The sequence below is a fragment of the Frankliniella occidentalis genome, unplaced genomic scaffold (assembly GCF_000697945.3).
Source record: "Frankliniella occidentalis isolate FOCC.00 unplaced genomic scaffold, Focc_3.1 Scaffold59, whole genome shotgun sequence".
Classification (NCBI taxonomy): Eukaryota; Metazoa; Arthropoda; class Insecta; order Thysanoptera; family Thripidae; genus Frankliniella; species Frankliniella occidentalis.
The window spans coordinates 138,282-155,493 of record NW_026267189.1 but is presented as its reverse complement, the minus strand read 5'-3'; the positions used below and the strand labels follow the sequence as shown (position 1 = coordinate 155,493).

The 17,212-nt window shown below is 46.9% G+C and overlaps 2 long non-coding RNA genes across 2 annotated transcripts in view; one reads left to right on the top strand and one right to left on the bottom strand.

Annotated features, from left to right (window-relative positions):
- The window catches only part of LOC113211387 (uncharacterized), a 213,603-nt gene that overhangs the window by 98,686 nt on the left and 97,705 nt on the right, over positions 1-17,212 (top strand). The window lies entirely within an intron of this gene.
- LOC127749497 (uncharacterized) overlaps positions 748-17,212 on the bottom strand; it is a 20,655-nt gene continuing 4,190 nt past the window's right edge. The window contains exon 3 of the long non-coding RNA XR_008011194.1: positions 748-1,161. This is a non-coding gene — a long non-coding RNA (uncharacterized LOC127749497). The remainder of the gene's footprint in view (positions 1,162-17,212) is intronic.

Sequence of the window (17,212 nt, the reverse complement as noted above, 5' to 3'; positions counted from 1 at the left end):
CCCCCCCCTCTCTCTCTCTCCCCCACTCTTGTTCCCACTCTGGCGCCCTACCGCGTTTTGCCGATGAGATGGCCCGGCTCTGGTGACGTTCTCGCCGAGAGGCGAGGTGAGGCATTGGTCCAGCGAAGTGCACTCTGCGGAGGCTGCGGAGCTGGCCATCCTAGTGCTGTGGGTATCGGCCATCTAACCAAACATCATACCTCAATTCGCAATCCTTTTTCTTTTCTTTGTGTGTTAAGCATGTCTTTCAAACTTGCATTGAACTACTATAGTCGCAGAAGTAAAAGAGAAGTAGTAGTACTCTTTTCATTATTATTTTACAAAATTTTCGACTAGGTTCTTCACGAAGGTTATTAAAATAGCATAGTGCAGTTTTTGTTGCAGACCAGTTGTAAACTTTGTTTTATGAGTTTGATCAAGATGTGCACAGCTCTAGGGCGATCATCGGCATGCATGGCGCCGCTCTCCCTCCGAGTGGCACAATGCTCGGCTGCTGCCTGGCTGGCCGCCCTCCCGCCTGCCAGCCCCGCCTGACCGCTCGCCCGGCCGGCCCGTCTTGACGTGGGTATGAATAATGCAGCCGAGCACGGCCGGGGCTGGCCAAGGGGGTGCGGCCGGCGGACCAGAAAGTGACCCCAAGGGGGCCGCAGACGGGGCGAGGCGGAGCGGGGCGGGGCGAGCCGGGGCCCACCCCTAAGGGCTGTGGTCAGCTTGCCGCTTGCTCCAGGCTCGCCGCAAGGGGGCGGGCGGGGCGGAGGGGCCTCGGGGGTGTCTGCCGGCGGTTGGGGCGTGTCGCCAGGGTGCGGGGTGACGACGAGAGCAGGGGAGGCACTCTACCTTGAAGGCTCAGATTTCTGCTAGACTATCGTAAAATGTCCATTAGAAAGTTCGATTATGGCTTTCATTCCACGTTGAGCAACCGTATTGGTTGTTGTTGGCTTCTGTTCTTCACGCAAAATGGTGTGTTTGCTGGAATAAAAATTTAGCAAACTGCTTGCTGTTCCAGTAATATAGAACAGCAAAAAAATTTCTATTTTTTTTTTTCTGATACCATATTAGTAAAAGACAGCAGCTATAGTAAGCGCAAACATTTTGCGGAATTTACAAAGGTCCATTTCTATTTCAGCAAACAGACCATTTTGCGTGTCCGGTACGCGTGACCTGCAACATATAAAAACAAAAGAAACGAATCAATTTCAAGCTTTTTGTGTTGTGTCAAGTGCTTCGTCCTGAAATATCGACATTATAAAACACTTCAGAACTATTCTTTCGCTGTGTTGTAGCCACAATATATCTTCAGCTTAGCGTCTGCGGGGCGTCGTGTTAAAGGAAGGGAGATGGGTCGCTTTGTCTAGGCTGGGTCCTAATAGTAAAATCCGTGCAATTTCGGGGAGTAGATTGTTTGTGATTACCTCCTCGGATGTAGTTACTTGATAAGAAACATCTGTATGACAAATGTAGCAAGTTAAGAACTTATTCGTAAAACTCAAATTTTAAATTATAAATGTAACTTTGGTTGTTAACAAAATCATAAAGACCATTGTTAATTTGCAAAAATATTTTTCACAGTGGTGAGTATACCGGCGGGTATGGCAAGTAGGAAATCCTTCGCCTCGCCCGTTTCCGCACCTGGCCAGTCCTGATTGTCTCATTTCACGGCGGGCGGCGAGTGCCTCGGCGAGCGCGCGTGCTGGCAGCCGTGACCGGCCCCGCGTCACGGAGGGGAGGGCTCCGCCGGGCTGCGCGACTAGGATCCCGGAACCTGAAGCTGGGCCGGAGCCGGAAACCAGTATCCCTCCGGAGCCGACTGCGAGCGGGAGAGGGGAGGGATGCTGGCCGGACTCTCTGAACCGTTGACCTGCATAAATGCATGTGCAGGAAATTAGTATAAAAATGTGCCTGCCTGGCTGTTTGCAGCTGCCACTGCTACCTCTACTGCCAAGGTCAAGGAAAAAAATAATGCTACAGAGCTAAACACAGTTTAATTTGTTGCTGTGTTAAATTTATTGTGGCATACAAACTTTAGGAAAGGTCTTCGCTTTAAAAAATACGTGGTCCAAACTTCTATGTGACACTCCAAAGATATGGTTCCTACTGCTGCCCCATAAATTGATAAAAGGCCGTTCGTGTAGTCATCGTCTGTAAAATCTTGTTCGCAAGACTTTTACTCCTTTTGGAACTTCATCCTTTTTAGCCCTTCCCCCACATAGAATTGAAGTTATTCGGCCATACAAAATTTAATTAGACGTCATCACGTACCACGGAGACAGGGACATGTAATGCTCCAACCGCCGTTACCTATTACAACTATCAAACCGGGCTTGGAAAAAAAACAAACAACTGCAATGCGGAGAGTTTGTACCCCTTTGGTGCACTGGTGAAAATTTGTTATGATTTCCCGAAGATCGCCTACAATCGCCTTGGGGTATTCCCCGGGGAGTTTGTTTGCTACATTCGTTGTTTCAAGTTGCATATCCTTATAAGACGCGTTCTTATGAGAAGCCGATATGTTTCTTGGATTTCTTTCATCGTTCAAGTAGTCGTCTTTCATTTTCGCCCGGAATTTTCACTCAACACCCCTATTGAGACGTGAAATTCGAGAGATCTTTCTAAGAGTGTAGTATTTTGAAAAATATCTTTCTATTCTTTTTTAAAATGTGTTAAATAAACCAATGAAAATTTAACTTTTTGCAATATACTACGTAGAAATTAGGCATATATGTTTTGGGAGGTTTTGCTATCTGATTTTGAATGGGTTGGTGGGCTGCTGACGTGAGCAAAGAGTGGTGAGTGCGGTCGTTGATTTATTCGGAAGAGCGAAAGTCCCTGCTTGGGACGTTGCACCCACGTCCGCTATGCCTGTATAATATTTGCCGCCCCATTGCAAAAAGAGGACAGCGATGAGTGTGTGTGAGTTGTGTGTGGGTATGTGTATGGGTATGCGGTGGAAAAAGAGAGAGGAAAAGGATAGTAGAATATACAGGCAGGTTTTCGACTGCCCATCCCAAGTCCTAGATAGTGGAACAAAGAAAGTCTGTTGAAAAAACTAGATTTTTAAAACTAATACAAGGAACGATTAAGAAAGTAATGTTCTTTTGTTAAAATATATTTACTGTGAGAACATTGACAACCTTTTCTTGGTTATGAAAGAAAGAGTGTGTTTCTTTGAAAGGAGCAGCCAACTCACAGTAAGGAGAATGTCTTGAAAACCGAGGAAATTTCTTGGATTTCAAGGTTGGGTGGAAAATTCTAAAGAATTACTTTGGAAGCTGCGCGTTTCAAACGGAGTCTGGCATTTCAAGGGCTGATCTCGAAATTATCCACCCAACCTTGTAATCCAAGAAGTATCCTCGGATTTCACGACATTCTTGTTGCCGTGCTGCTTGTTCATATTTCGCCGAAGTGGAATTTTCCGATTTTGCTGTATTGGCCTTTTTACGGTAAGCAGCTTACGCCTACCACAACTAGGATAGTACATAGTGTGCACTGTTTTTAACGTAGGAGTACGTGCAGCAGCCCGTAGTGGCTGAGCTTTAGTCGTTCGTATGCTAAAATTCTCAAATGTGACGGTTAAAGGAATATAGTAATAGTAGTGTACAGATGGGAGGCCAGGGAAGAACAGGAAAGAGGGGGGGGGGGCACTGGAAAATTTAAATATGACCAAAACAAGTTTGGTTTTAGATTTTCCGATGTCATTTTTAGTTCTCAGTAATTGGAAGTGGGAGTGTGATGACTTTTGACTTCTACAAATGAATGTTGTTAGCAGATTCAACTTACAATGTAACAAACAGTAGCACAAACAAATATCGTATAACTCTGGGTATGGCAAACCCTTGTCACAATCAGCTAAAAATATTCTATTCAATACCCTCACTTGCCTCTGCGTGAAGTGAAATTATATAAAATAATATTGAAACACCTCCCATACTCAAAATATAATTTTTCATTCTTCGATTCACTTTTACCTGATCCCTCTGAGGCGTTTTGAAGATAACGAGTCATTGTAGTTTATTAATTGAAAGTTCTGTAATATATCTTATCATAGAATGTAATTTAAATTCTCTCATCATTTTATTTCAGTATCATTAGAAATAATTTGGCTCTAGTAAAATCTAGTCAACATAAGAGAATCATATATCTTGTTCTGCTTTTGAACGGCTTATCCTACACTAAGTTGCGACTGTGGCTCTAATATTGTTCGGTGTCTTGCAAGTACATTGCTGTTAAGAAAATAAGTTGTAAGTTTAAGAAACCTTCAAGATGTCTTTTTGTACGATGAAATGACTTCTAGTCATTCTACGAGTGAAAACCCTTATTTTGTCTTCCAATGAAGTATCTGGATTTTTAAAAAGTCATCAAATTAAAAATGTTATCCCAGATTAAGATTCCTCTTGTAAAATTAAAAGGGAAATGTCTTATGCTCAGAGCCGATCTGAGTCGAAATGGAGAAGTTATTAGCCCTCAAATAACGATGGGCGGATTGCCATGGCCAAATTGGTTCAAATTGAACGTTCGAGGGATGCGTTTTGTTCGTCTCGGCGAGATAAAACCCTCCAACCCTTCGGGTTGAGGGCGAAAACTGCCGTCAGAATTGACCTCCGACGCACTGTTTGGCCGCTGGGGGCGATTGAACACTTTATTGAACATTTGAACATAACTCTGCCATTTCAATTCCGATCGTCTTTGAGCATAAAACATTTTCGTTTTCTTTTGTCAAGATGAACCCGAAACCATAGTGACCTTTGCACAATTCTCCCACCACTACCCCCGCCCCCTCCAACTTACGTAAGTAAACACGTAAACCATTCCAAATATCACTTTCGTTCCTTCTCATCGGACACTCGCGAAACTTCGCAGGCTAAGTTCCGCAACTTTAAAACTAAAACTAAAACACTCGGTTTGACTATCTGTCATTTTAATCACTGCTGAGAAGGTATTGAAGTCTTCAGGTGAGCGCAGGAGCCACTTGCGCTCCCTCTCCCCTCGAGCGCCGTGCTAACAACCTACCGCCACCAAACTACGAATTCAAATTAAACGATCGTTTATTTCAAACATCTTATATCAAACTTCTAAACTAAACTCATTGCGTCTCGACTTATACTGAAGCTTCGTGCGCAGTTTGAAGTCAATTGAAGTTACCGTCTGAGAGAAACGTGGGCCAGTACAGACAGACAGACAGACAGACACACGACCAAAGAGTTCTCTGCACCCCACATCACAGCAAAGGCTTCGCAAGCTCAGCCAATTAATTCAGGACTGTTGAAAGTGTCGCCTAAATATGCACCAGCTGCTGCAAGTTAACACCGGCGCCGAGCAGGACTGGGCCTGGTTAAAGCTAGATTACCTGCTAGTTGGAACGCCCCTCCCGTGGCCTATGCTGCCTGTCGAGTTCTTCCTGTCTCGCTCACACAGCAAGCGAGAGAGGAATAGAGAGTGAGAGAGAAAGAAAGGGAGACTGGGGATACGCGGGAATGAAAAATGCACGGGCATTTCTGCCACGCGTGGGGCGTGGCTGAGCGTACCGGAGCGTGCCGGGACCATTTTAAAATTAGAGAAGCCAGGTGCCCGAAACTCACGTGTGTGCGGCGCGTTGGACTCGCCGTCTCTCTCGCTCCCCCCTTCTCTCTCACTGTTCGTTCGCGCATAGCATTGCTAAAAAGAGGGGCAGCCGACAACATTCCGAAAGAGGCGTAAACATTGTCGACTAAATGGCATTGCAGGGGCGGACAGCCCCAGAGCCCTCTCGTCGGATAGTAGTGTTTTGTGGTTTTTTTGCGTTGTCCTCGTAGGTTTAGCATTCGTTCATTGGTGTACATCTCCCCGCCCGCCCACTCTATCCACTATGTTCGAGACTTCGACAGGCGTAACAGGCTTCGCAAAAATGAGCGAACGTCCTTCATAAATATTTTTCTTAGTTCACGTCGTTTTCCCTCTCTTTAATGCTTAATTTTATGTTCTTCCGTGGTTTCAGTATTACCTTGAGAATTCTACGCAACTGATGGAAAACAAAGTTAGAGTACCACGCGAAAAAAAAAGAATTTGTCACGTTCCTGGGGTGCTAAGCCTACTAGCTCCGACAACTTATTTGTTTCGCTGGCAGCGTGACAGAAATTTTATTTTACTTGTTGGATACTTGTTCACGTACAAGTAGTTTTGTAAGAGCCTCTTGTTCAGATTTCAGACACCAGACGCCTTGTCTTTTGGCAGCTAAAAGGCCTTTAAGTTCGCAGGACTAATCTCTTTTGTTACTGGCAGGTTTCATAGCTGCGTAAAAAAGATACGTCCCAGCTGAACTAGCTTAAAATGAACTCCGTGGACTAATCTTTGATTACTATCCTGGCTTTTAAAGGGTTGGTTAGGGCAGCTTACGTATAGCCAAGTCTTACTAAGTTCATTAGCTACAAGGACCACAAAAATAAAGTGTCCCCTGATTGCTTGAGCTCTATCCCAGTCTCATCGCGCGCACTGGCTCAATGCTTACCACCCGGTCGCACCCAGTTCACGCCTAGTTAAGAAGAACGCGAGTTTTCAAAACCTACTCTGGTCGCTTCTAACTCGTTCTCGGAAAAATTTTGACATTTTGTTGTACGACGCCTCTAGCATGAAAAATTATCAATAATCCTCAACGGGTTTCAAAAAATAAAAATTAAAATAAAATCGCAATACTTGCAATATGTTCACAGCGCACAGCTTACGCCTTGGCTCTTGTAGGTCAGTCATTTGCTGTCACTCTGGCAGCAAACAAATATGATACCATAGCTCTACTTTATATTTTCGTGTATGGAATTCATTAAAGCCTGAAGTAAAAACTGAATACCATTACAAACTTGCTTCCCTACACTAAAACTTTGGCTGACGTAGGCAACAAAAATAAATAATTTAACGCGGACGACAAACTTTCCTATGAACTATGCTTACCTCGGCTCCGCGTCCTTACCCCCCACCAGCGCCCCGCTGTTTCTCTCTCGCTCTCCCTTCTCTTTCCCCTTCTAGCTCGACTCTTTCGCCCCGCCCCGTAGCACGGCGCCGCGTCGTCAACCATCCCCTCGTGATCCCACCCTAGCTGCTCCATCCCTCTCTCCCTCCCCCTTCTCTCTGCGCAGAGAAAAGCTCTCTCTCCACCCACTTACGCGCGGCCGCCATGCTGGATCCGCGGCCCTCCTTTCTCCCTCTCTTTCTCCCTCTCTCTCTCTCTCCGCGCCCCGCCCTTGCGGCCGTGGCGCCAGGGCGCGTCGCGCTCGGTACGTAAATACAGCCCGCGGCCCAGAGGCCTGCCGCCATGAATTTCCAAGCACAAAAAAAAAGAAAGATGAAAAAAAACAAAGCCTGAAAAAGGGTTCTCTGTTTCTGTCATCGTGATTGGCTGTGCGAGACTTTGCGTACGCGGCCAGGCCGGCGTCTGCATTTTAGAGAAGGGAAAACGCCGGACTGTTGTTTGCGCGCTTCATGCATATTCAGGCAAAGGAGTGATGTATGTATGCCCACGTGAATTTGGTATACGCCGGACGGAAAGAGAGGGGAAAAATGTACTGCGGGGAAAGGAAGAAAAAAAGTGGGTGAAGGGCCGGGGGGAGGAAAAAGAGAATATAAGCAGGCTCTGCTGTGTGTGCGCTGCGCACGCAACGCCCGGGGTGCCCCCCGGACATCAGTCAGGCAGCCCTTACGTATTTCAAAAACACAAAGTGAGGAAAGAGAGCGACGCGGGAGCACGACAGTTTTTTTTTTCAACTCTTTTTTTCGGTCCCCTGGAAATAAAACAAAAGGAGAGACAGCATTGTTAAAATATTCGCACACGTGCCCCCTTTGCCATTATTTGAAGGGAAAAAAACGCACGTGGAGTAAGCGAAAGCAGTTTGTTATCAAATGTGTTTTATATAGAACACATTTTGGTTTCGAATATTTAATGCTATTGTTTGATAACCAAATATAGGTATCCTTATACCGAATCGCTAGCTCTCAAATTTCATGAGTTGGTTTCGAACTTAAGTTTTACGTGGTGATGAGCAGACGTTTATTGTGTCCGTGTGTGTTTATATTGCGCAACTATACTCCACAACTCGGCGTGCGCGTATGGGTGGCAAGTGCAATCGCAAGTGCAATCGATTACAACCGCGGGGGCGACGCACAATGCGCGCACGTGCTCCTTTATGTAAGACAGTGCGTGCGAGGCGCGCGCGAGGGAGAGGTGCTCGCGCCAAGGAGGGTGGAATGCGTGGGCCAGGCGTGCGTAAGGGTGAGAGGCAGGTGTCCTGCACCTGGTGGGAGGTGCGACTGCAAGGGGAGGGGGAGCGAATAGCCCAGCCATGCCCTTAATTCGAGTAGTTACCGGTTAGAATAATATGCAGTAACTTGGTGTCTAGTTTTTCGGGGAATCCCTGTTACTGCGTTTCAATTGAAAGGGTGTACATGAAGTCTCAAACCGAACATGTCTTTATAGATAAAAACTTTTACCTCCTTTTATTTGATTTTGTGTGCGCTCCTACATTATAAGATTGTAAATGTGAAATTTATGATAGACCCACTGTGGAAAGTAATTGTAAGTTTTATGACAAGAATTTTCATGAAGCTCGCCGTAAAACTTACAGTTGGAAACTGTAAACTTACAAGTACTATGTATCGACCTAAAATTCGTCGACGAGTATGATTGGATTGCGATAAATCTACAACATATATTGTAAATACTAATTTCAAAATACATCGTGAATTTACGAGGGTATTTTTCAGAGTAAACGGCTTTTATCTCTACGCTACTAGCTTCTACTAAAGTAACCGTTGAAGAACCGTATAGTAACGTTAAAGAAACTCCTATTTCCAGCAGTGTGGGAATGGCTTCGCGGAGTGATCCCTAAACTAACAAAAAATGTATAGGAGACACGTGAAACAGGTTACAGATCGAAGTCGAAGGTGGGAAGCGGAATAACGGGTCGACCAGGTAAGGTCACCAGGAAATGCATCCGGCACATGAAAAAAAACAAACTCTGAAAAGAGAGGGTGGTGGCGAGTATGGGATCCACCTTCGGAAGAATAGCTGATCAGGAGCAGGTGGGAAATGCTGCCTCTGGGAAAGTCATGCCACCTACTCTACGTTCTTTTGAAATTTCGGTACATTTTTTCCCTCTTTTCTTTTGTAGAGGTGGCGTATTTCATTGTGGGCAGCGTTGTCCGCCGCTGAGAGACTATCGCGGACACGCCGACCCAGCAGGCTGAGGCAACGCGGTTCCAATCGGGCAATCGCACTTTATTTTTCGCCCCTCTCACTCACTGTCTCTCACATCGCAACTGATTGGGAAACGAGGTTCCAATCTCCACTCGCATTTCTATTTACAAGGCGTGTCAACACCATCCAGGTCAAAAGCTTGAAAAAATAAAATAAACGTGCGTCGATAGCGCCCCACCCAATACCCCTCCTCGCTCTATTCTAGCGTCCTTATGTCCGCTCGAATCCGTCAATCGCCATCAGTCGTTCAGAAAAAGCAAACACCACCTGTTTACGCTGTTGCTGCTATTTGCGAGCACATGGAAGAATTTCCAAACATGCCCTGCGTGATGGGTCTATAGGTTCGGCTCTTGTCATGTGCATTTACCTTCCGCTCCACTCGTGCTCTGACGAGTTCCATTATGCTCCGTCGGTTTTTGTGCTTTCAAACTGAAATGCCTGGGCTATTAGACTTGAAGACTAGTGTCCGAAAAGTAGTAACTTGTGACGTCTCTTTAACTGTGAAAGAAAGGCTTAGGTTTTACGGGAAAATTTTCCTTGACACGTGTCGTAAAATTACAGCCCAAAATTGTAAAATAATAATCGCTCTGTGTCGACATGTAATTCATTGATGAGCAAGTTTAGGGAGTCATAAATTTACATCATATTTTGTAAAAATTAATTGCCAAATATGTCGTAAATTTATGACGGTATCTTCTACAGTGAAACCTCTTAGAATCAGAAGTCGATAGGAACAAAAATTCGTTGACACGGCCGATACTGCTTTGTAGTCATAAAGCAAAGTGGGCAGTATACTTCCGTCTTGACAAAGTAGAGACGAACTATTTTTAAAACTCACTGCATTGTTAAAAAAAAAGTCAGATCTTCAGAAAGAATTCGTTTTGAAAAAAGGTTGCCACCTAGAACACTTTGTGGAATCAAAACTCTTCTTCACTGTCAAAAATTTATAACTTCAGAAATTATTACGATTGGTTCACAACTATTTTCAAGTAAGATAGCCAAATGCACTATTTTTGACTGTAAAGAAGTGTTGTGGTTTCACAGTTGCTTCGTATCGTGAAAGTGTCGGGAAATCACAAAATATTTTTAACAGTGTGTTTTAGGCCCATCATTTAAGTTTGCAGCATTGAAATATATTGACCTCCTTTACAATGGCAGGTGCGCATTGTTAGCTTCCTTCCTCGCGGACAATGACGCCAACAGCAGCGAACAACAATCCCTTCCTTGAATTCAATCGAAATGAATCGAGAGCGGAGCCCGACCGAAATGGACAGGAATGGCGAGACGAGTTCGCTGCTTTTGCGTTTGTTTTCCAAACATGAAGGACCAGGAGCGTGACAACAGAATGGATGCAACGCGCGGGCGGCAGAAAGGGAATGGGGAATGCTAAGGGCATATCCACATTTAAATAAAGAAAACTATTTCAAAAATAGGAGCAAAAACGTTACGTTTGATGAAATTATTTCTTACCACACAAGTTGTCCAACTCAGACATTATGTTTTTCATTTTTTTAACAAATTTGACTTTAAAAAATATTTCTAAACGCTTTTACCTTGTACTAATAAAATTTTATCTTCCCTTGGAAGCGAAGGTCCTTGATAGGTCGTTTGTGGAATCTTCATAGGGCAATGTTATACTCCATCCATATCCACCCACCCCCGCACCCTAGGCGGGCAGTCACGGTAGGAGACAGGGACAGGGAGCCGCTCAGCGGTTTCATAACCCTGCATGAGACCGTGTGTGTGTGTGTGTGTGTGTGTGTGTGCCCGTGTCCGCGCGCGCCCCTAGCTTTGCCCTGACGGTGGCAGCCCCGCGCTCTCTCCCATTCCTCTTCCCAATCCGTGCGCGGGGGGCCACACACACACACACACACACACACACACACACACAACGGGCGCGCGGCATCCTCTCTCTGTCCCCCAACGCCGTCGCTCACTCGCCCATTTCGGGCACGTCGTGTGTCGACTGCGATGCGTCCGGTCCTAGAGGGCGAGCCAGCGGTCCGGACCGGGGCTTTGTGGGGCTCTGCCGGGGGGGAGGGGGGAGGCGTAATATCAGTGGAGATGAAGGGGAGAGAGAGAGAGAGAGAGAGAGAGAGAGAGAGAGAGACGGCTGTCAGGGGAGAGCAGGCCGCGGGGGCCGCGTGGAATAGCGAGGTTGTGCGTCACATTTAGACGTCCGCGAGAGAGTTCGTTTGGGGAGAGAAAGAGAATCAGGGGAGCGGTAGGGCAAAAAGGACGAACGGACGGAACGACATCAGCGGAGAGAGGCGCACGCGTGCTGGTGAATGGAACGGGCACATCCACGTGGAAATTAGGACAGAGACGTGTAACGTTAATGTGGAAGGGCTTTTCTTTTATTTTGTATTTTCTATGCCGCCTTGTCAAGTCTCTTTTTTATGAGCCCTTTGTCTCCCTATCGCCCAGTTTTTGTGCTTCGTTGTTCGCGGCTGATCTTGACTGTGACTGTATTTTTGCGAGCCGTGCGCGCGGTCCTAACTAATTTAGCGTGTGCGGAGATAAAGGCGGGCATTGTCTGCACGAGTGTCCTTCGAGCGGACGGGCGAGGCGCGGAGGGCAGCGACCCACGGGGGCGGGCGGGGCGCCATGGTAGGGCGGGGCGGGGCGCTGGGCTGCCTCCCCTAGTCATTAAAACGAATACACACAGGAAATGACTGTGGGCCGCCATTTTGTGTGAGGCGCGCGGGCCTGGACTGAGAGGGAAGAGGGGGATAAAGAGAAGCGAGTGTGTGTGAGAGAGAGAGACGGCTGCTGAGCTGGGGGAGGTTGGGCCATGGACCCGCCGCCCGGGCCATGGTGGTGTTCTGCGCGGATAGGGAGGGGAGCTAGGCCCCTGTTCCCTAATTTGCCCTGGGGAATTGTTTGCGCGGGAATGTGTAGCCCGCCGTGCCCTCTGAGGGGCTACAAGTGCACGCCGCGCCGCGCCGCGCCCCTCTCTCTGCCGCTCTCGCAACTGCCACGCCCAACCTGCGCGGTTACGTCGCTCTTTGCGCCCGCGCCCGTGGGAGTGTATAGGGCCCGGCTTTACATACTGGGCCCAGTGCCTCGGCCATCGGCTTGCTTTCGACAGATTAAAAAAAAAAAAAATTACTGGGAAAGGAAAAAAAAAAGGCAGAAAAGATAAAATGAATGTGTTCCGGGCTCTCCGTTGTTGTTGGTTAACGTATCTGACGTGCAGACGAAGAGCAGCAGCGTCCAGACTTCATGGTATTATCGAGCCCGTCACACATCGATTTCATTTAAAAGAACACGCGTACGTTAGTTTTCCGGTAACGCGACAGCCTGTTAATCCTCCTCCATTATGCATCGCGCCGCTACTCGGTCATCCAATAGTTAGCGGGGCCAGACCGCACGAAGGGCGGAGCGGTGCATGTCCTCGGCGGCGGGAGTCCCATTTACAAATAGATTTGCCGAATCACCGTCTGCAATGAGCGCAGCAGACTCGGCGAGGGGCCATGCGCCTGCAGAAATAATGTTTAGATAACATGAAGGTTCGACATTGCACGTGCAAAGAAATCATGTCTTTTGACGAGAACAAATCGAATAGATCACTTCAACAGTCAGTTATTTGCGGGCTGCTTTGTCGTTTCATATTCAGGACTGTATTTTCGGGCTACGACATAGGAACGTGGCAGATTTTCTTCCGCGGGCCATGGCCATGGTGCTTCACAAGTGGAGCGAATAGGCAAACCCAGAGAGGGTACTAGCAAATGGGAGTCCGAAACATATTCCTGAAGACATACTTATGTAAAAATAATGTTTATTAATATTCTACATTTTAGATATGTTTATATTCTGGCCACTTTATCCCCTCAAAACGACATTGGAGGTACCCCTACAGTTACTCGAGAAGTCGTATTTTCGCCCCTGCCCCTGTCGCTAATGCTGCTGCTGTGCTGCTGCTATCGGTGGCTTTGCGGTCCACAGCCTTCCCTCGGCCGCACCCCACGCCCGCCGCACAGCTGGCATCAAATTACGATTTTCAGGAGGGCAGAAAGCCAGAGATAGGAGTTTTGGCGGAGGGGTAGACTGGACAGGATCGGGCTGCTGATGCCAGCGAGGGGCTGTTTCTAGAAAATGTCAGGCGACATGATTCCACTAGTTTATGAAATCGATTTTTGGAGAAGTTTTGCTGTTTTCAAGAAGAAGTTTATTTAAATGTCCTAGTTGACATTTTGGACGGCCTAGAGCTGAGAAGAGTTTGGGAATATTTCGCTAAATGAATTAGGGGCGCAGGCTGTTTGTAATGACGACCAATGAGCAAGGCAAATGAGCTATTGATGCCGTGATCCAACGGCGTGCACGTCCAATGGAACGACACTTTGAAAGCGCCTGGCGCCAACGGCATACTGGGTGAAAAGAAGAAAATAGCTATTTCCGAGGTTGTTTTTTTTTTAAATATTTTTTTGTTGAAAAACACACGGAATAATCAAGTGTTCTCAGGGTCAGGTCAGAAGGTGATAGATGTGAGCTTTTCGGGCCGTTTTTTCTTTTGGTTGTACCAGCTTTTCCCAACGATGGTGGCAATTCAAAATTTAAGATAAACTGTGCTACCCAAATTTTAGCCGTAGTTTAAAACTACGGACGGTTGGAAAGTAGGTACTGATCTCTGATCTGAATTAGTTCCAAGTTGCTGCAGATGTCGCAGAATCGAGTTGGATCAAAATATTCAAATTGCACCTAACTTTAAGTGGCTATTTTATTATTATAGAAATATTCCGTAAATTATTTGTTACGGAGAGTAAATTTTTTTTTCTTCAAATCACGAAAACTGTATACAGTGTGGAAAATACCCCGACGAGTACCTGGCAACCTGAATTTTAAGGGTTGTGGGTGGAGAATTTCGACCCCACTGTTCAAAACACAAGCCTCGTAATAAATTTCTTGCCATTTTCATTTTATTTTTCTGGCGACGATTGGCCTGGTCCTACAAATCAGCCTCATGTGTGTATGTGCGCACGTGTGTGTGTGTGTGTGTGTTATTTGACCAGGGTTCCACGAGGGCACAAAAACGGAAACTTATCGTGCGATGGAGGGCTGGTCGGTGGGTGCGGCGGGGGTGTCCCCAGGGGCCAGGCCGGGCCGGCATCGGGTATTGGCTAAGTCATTCGTTACACGGGCCCCCGTCCGCTGGTCCGGCCCGGCCGCCGGTATCGCGCTGCAAAATAAATTGTAAATAACAGAACCCAATCAGGCGGCGCAGACGGCCGGGCCGGTCGGCCCCAGCACCAGACCAGGGCCCACCCAGGGACCCTAACGGACCGACGCCATGCTGCGCTGGGGCTCGAATTCAAACGAAACAAAAGTAGATGGGGAAAATAAAAAGAAGAAGAGGGAGGAAAAGGGGAATATGGATGAGAGGGATGGCAACGCCTACCGAGTCCTCACCCTCTGCTCCGCATACCGGCGTGTTTAACATTTACATGAGGTGGCAGGCGGGCAGACTGCGCGAATGCAAAAGCGCTGACTCGATTTAAATTTCCGGGCTGGTCGGCAAGGCTGGATCCGAATACCGGACCCGAACAACGCGGCCAGATTCAGATATCTACGCTGCGATGTGATATGTTTGATGAAATACCCCAGCCTCGGCCATGCCGAAGTCGCAGCTGTAACTGCAGCTTCATATTCCGAGCCCTGCAAACCCATGACCAAGGCCACTGAGGTTTCATGCTCGAGATAAGTTAGACATGTTTTCCCCGTCCAATCAAAGTAGGGACTTTGAGTCCTACCCTATTTCAGTGATATTTACAAAAAGTGTTACTGATCCGAGCCCTGTTCTTCGCTCTCACAAGGAAATGATGATATGTCTCCAGTTTATGTAGTAGTTGTAACAGCCAGAATTCTGATGCGATCCTAAATAAGACCAGAGAGGACTAGCTGTCCCCGTCATAGCCAGTATCATACTGTCAAAGTTTCATTGAAATGTTGTGGGCAGGAAACCTTGGAGGGGAAGTATACGACGTGATTGAGTCCAAGAGAGATTCGGAAATCAAAATGCAAAGTGGAGGAATTGGGTGATCAGTACGTGCAGCAACCACTCTGGTGAACCGACCAATTCGCGAGCATAAGCGAAATAATCCAAATAAAATTAAATGGAATCGATAGCTTGTGGACAGAACGAGAGGGGCCAAACATATAAAAATAAAGAGGCTAAAAAAAAGTGTCCCTGTTATTTAACATATTTTCAGGAGCGAGGTGACAGTATGATGCTGCTTCGGCACACCGCCCTGCTACCAACGTCGCGCTGTAACGTAATTGGAAACGATCAGTGATTAGTTTGGTTCATAATTAGAGGGGGATTAATGAATGCTTTACGTGCGCGATTGGTTGGCTCCTCGGACGCAGCAGGACCACAAGTTGGACCCACACCCACCCATGCCTCTCCGGAAAAATTATAGTTAATTAGAGGAAAATGCCGCCAAATCGTTCGGCAAACTGCCAAATTGGTCGTGTTACCGCCGGCACAGTCCTAATTGCCGGGGCCAAAGCGGGCACCGCCAAATAGGCAGGTCAGAGTGACAGGATCGCTGCCGCAGACGTGGGCATAATTTTTGTCGCCATACATATTACATCGATTCTGATGCGTATCTTCTTTTCCCTTATGCCTACGCACAAATCGATAGTTCTGGTGGTGCAATTTGCTGCGCCACTTTAAAGCACTTTTCTAGAAACCTCAAGGCAGATTTCACCACTACCCCTTCCTCCCCGCCTCCTCTCTCTATTAGGATGTTTTTATTGGTGCCGCCGATATTTTCCAACCCTTTCCTCAGATGCACAAATAACTTCGTGGAAACTAAGCGTTTATTTTCCAAGAGTACTATATTCCTGCTAGGCATATTAACACGATCAAGAGAGAGCTGCCCTGGACAGCGACGCGTAGGCTGCCCCCATAGAAACCGCGCTTCTTTGAGGAGAAAAAATTCAATTTGATGGAACGAAAATTTCGTGCAGAGGCAAGCCAAATTTCTTTTGGGTGAAAAAAATTTAAGACTACAATTGTTTTGTAAAACTGAAAAAATGTGGTTGAGATAAAGACAACTTTTCTCTGTTGTTGCGAAACTTTGATTGGCTAGGGCATCATGAATTTGTTCCCAGAAAAACCCTGTTTTCTGAGTGTGGGCTCGCGGTGGCCGCTAGCTCCGGTGCCAAGCAGTGGATAGAGCACGCGCCGTAATCCACTGCCTACAGCCCGTCGTTTGGTCACGTAGCGACACGTAGGCCCGGTCAGAGTTTGCCTACGTGCCCGCCGACCCTGCAAGCCCACCGCACTGCATGGCCACTATCAGCAAGGAGCAGCCAGGGCCGGGGCGCCCCGTGATAACTGTAAACCACACCCACTTGTAACTTATGCCACGCACCACACGCACCTGCAAGCGCATCCTGGAAATGACGGAATCTTACTCAACTAATATGTTCAAGTATGGTGTAAAATAAATGTATGCCGAAGATTTTAACTGAGTTGCGTCACGAAACACATAATTCAAGAAATTCTTCTAAACTAAAATCTCTCGATTCTTTCTCTTAGCTGACAGACACACCCATAGTCTTCGACCTAAATAACATTCTGGACCGGTAAAAACATTATCAGATGATCTGGAAAATTTCCCTAACTTTTTGAGGAGGAGACTTCCTTAATCGGAGGAGTTTTCCAAGGTTCTCCCTAAATTGTTGGAGCTTCTCAAAGTTTTCCCTTATTCCTCCCAAAATCAGTAATAGTTTTACAGCTAATTTCACATGCTTGCTTTATACTTCTAGCGCCAAGAGCGTAGAGCGTAACCTTTTAGAGCTTATGCCCCGCTTTATGCGTTTATGTTTGCTTACTTGGATCGACTTGGATGCTTCTTTTGACTGTAAATGACCTTCTGCCCTGCTTGCAGGCCTTTCCCTCGCCCGCGGGCAGGCACCAGTAGTGCTGTTTGAAGCCCCTCCCGTCCCTCACTTGGCTCGGCACGGCCCCTCCCTGGCGCCCCCCCC